The sequence below is a fragment of the Arachis stenosperma genome, chromosome 4 (genome assembly GCF_014773155.1).
Source record: "Arachis stenosperma cultivar V10309 chromosome 4, arast.V10309.gnm1.PFL2, whole genome shotgun sequence".
Classification (NCBI taxonomy): Eukaryota; Viridiplantae; Streptophyta; class Magnoliopsida; order Fabales; family Fabaceae; genus Arachis; species Arachis stenosperma.
The window spans coordinates 123,913,985-123,916,595 of record NC_080380.1 but is presented as its reverse complement, the minus strand read 5'-3'; the positions used below and the strand labels follow the sequence as shown (position 1 = coordinate 123,916,595).

The following is a 2,611-nucleotide window of genomic DNA, read 5'->3' as shown; positions in this document are numbered from 1 at the left end:
AGAGGATTCCATATTTTCTTGTTCTCTTCTCTTTCATATGAGCAGAAGCAAAGTCAAAAGCATTCTTGTTGAGACTGACCCTGAACCTGAAAGGACCTTGAAGCGAAAGCTAAGATAAGCTAAGGCACAACTCTCTGTAGAGGACCTAACAGAAATCTTCAAAGAAGAAGAACCCATGGCAGCCGAAAACAACAACAATGCCAACAATGCAAGGAAGGTGCTGGGTGACTTTACTGCACCTACTCCCGACTTCTATGGGAGAAGCATCTCTATCCCTGCCATTGGAGCAAACAACTTTGAGCTTAAGCCTCAATTAGTTTCTCTAATGCAACAGAATTGCAAGTTCCATGGACTTCCATTGGAAGATCCTCATCAGTTTTTAGCTGAGTTCTTGCAAATCTGTGACACTGTCAAGACTAATGGGGTTGATCCTGAGGTCTACAGACTTATGCTATTCCCTTTTGCTGTAAGAGACAGAGCTAGGATATGGTTAGATTCACAACCTAAAGAAAGCCTGAACTCTTGGGAAAAGCTAGTCAATGCCTTCTTGGCAAAGTTCTTTCCACCTCAAAAATTGAGTAAGCTTAGAGTGGAAGTCCAAACCTTCAGACAGAAGGAAGGTGAATCCCTCTATGAAGCTTGGGAAAGATACAAACAATTGATCAGAAAGTGTCCTTCTGACATGCTTTCTGAATGGAGCATCATAGGTATCTTCTATGATGGTCTGTCTGAACTGTCCAAAATGTCTTTGGATAGTTCTGCTGGAGGATCTCTTCATCTGAAGAAGACGCCTACAGAAACTCAAGAAATGATTGAAATGGTTGCAAATAACCAATTCATGTACACTTCTGAAAGGAATCCTGTGAACAATGGGACAAATCAGAAGAAAGGAGTTCTTGAGATTGATACTCTGAATGCCATATTGGCTCAGAACAAGATATTGACTCAGCAAGTCAATTTGATTTCTCAAAGTCTGTCTGGAATGCAAGCTACACCAGGCAGTACTAAGGACACTTCATCTGAAGAAGAAGCTTATGATCCTGAGAACCCTTCAATGGAAGAGGTGAATTACATGGGAGAACCCTATGGAAACACCTATAATTCTTCATGGAGAAATCATCCAAATCTCTCATGGAAGGATCAACAGAGACCTCAACAAGGTTTCAACAACAATAATGGTGGAAGAAACAGGTTTAGCAATGGCAAGCCTTTTCCAACATCTTCTCAGCAATAGACAGAGAATTCTAAGCAGAGCCACTCTGACTTAGCAACCATGGTCTCTGATCTAATCAAAACCACTCAAAGTTTCATGACTGAAACAAGGTCCTCCATTAGAAACTTGGAGGCACAAGTGGGTCAGCTGAGCAAGAAAATTACTGAACTCCCTCCTAGTACTCTTCCAAGCAATACAGAAGAGAATCCAAAAGGAAAATGCAAGGCCATTAACATGACCTACATGGCCAAACTTGGAGAGGAGGAAGAGGCAGTGAACGCCACTTAGGAAGACCTCAATGGACGCCCACTGGCCTCCAATGAGTTCCTCAATGAGGAACCATGGGAATCTGAGGCTCACACTGAGACCATAGAGATTCCATTAGATTTACTTCTGCCATTCATGAGCTCTGATGAGTATTCTTCCTCTGAAGAAGATGAGTATGTCACTGAAGAGCAAGTTGCTAAGTACCTAGGAGCAATCATGAAGCTAAATGACAAGTTATTTGGTAATGAGACTTGGGAGAACGAACCTCCTTTGCTCACCAAAGAACTGGATAACTTGTCTAGGCAGAAATTACCTCAAAAGAGACAGGACTCTGGGAAGTTTTCAATACCTTGTACCATAGGCACCATGACCTTCAAGAAGGCTCTGTGTGACTTAGGGTCAAGTGTAAACCTCATGTCTCTCTCTATAATGGAGAAGCTAGGGATCTTTGAGGTACAAGCTGCAAGAATCTCACTAGAGATGGCAAACAATTCAAGAAAACAAGCTTATGGACTTGTAGAGGATGTTCTGGTAAAGATTGAAGACCATTACATCCCTGCTGATTTCATAGTCTTAGAGACTGGGAAGTGCATGGATGAATCCATCATCCTTGGCAGACCCTTCCTAGCCACAACAAAGGCTGTAATTGATGTGGACAGAGGAGAATTGATCATTCAAGTGAATGAAGAATCCTTTGTGTTTAAGGCTCAAGGATATCCCTCTGTCACCATAGAGAGGAAGCATGAAGAGCTTCTCTTAAAACAGAGTCAAACAGAGCCCCCACAGTCAAACTCTAAGTTTGGTGTTGGGAGGCTACAACCAAATTCTAAGTTTGGTGTTGAACCCCCACATTCAAACTCTAAGTTTGGTGTTGGGAGGTTCCAACATTGCTCTGAGTATCTGTGAGGCTCCATGAGAGCCCTCTGTCAAGCTACTGACATTAAAGAAGCGCTTGTTGGGAGGCAACCCAATGTTATATTTATATAGTTTTCCTTTGTTATTTTATATTTTCTGTAGGTTGATGATCATGGAAAGTCACAAAATCAATTGAAAAAGCAAAAACAGAATGAAAAACAGAAAGAAAAATAGCACACCCTGGAGAAAGACCTTGCTGGCGTTTAAACGCCAGTA

The 2,611-nt window shown here is 41.8% G+C and overlaps 1 non-coding gene across 1 annotated transcript; it reads right to left on the bottom strand.

Annotated features, from left to right (window-relative positions):
- Positions 1-580: 580 nt before the first annotated feature.
- LOC130977819 (small nucleolar RNA R71) lies at positions 581-688 on the bottom strand. Its single transcript, XR_009085494.1, has one exon. It is a non-coding gene; the product is annotated as a small nucleolar RNA R71 (small nucleolar RNA).
- Positions 689-2,611: the final 1,923 nt, after the last annotated feature.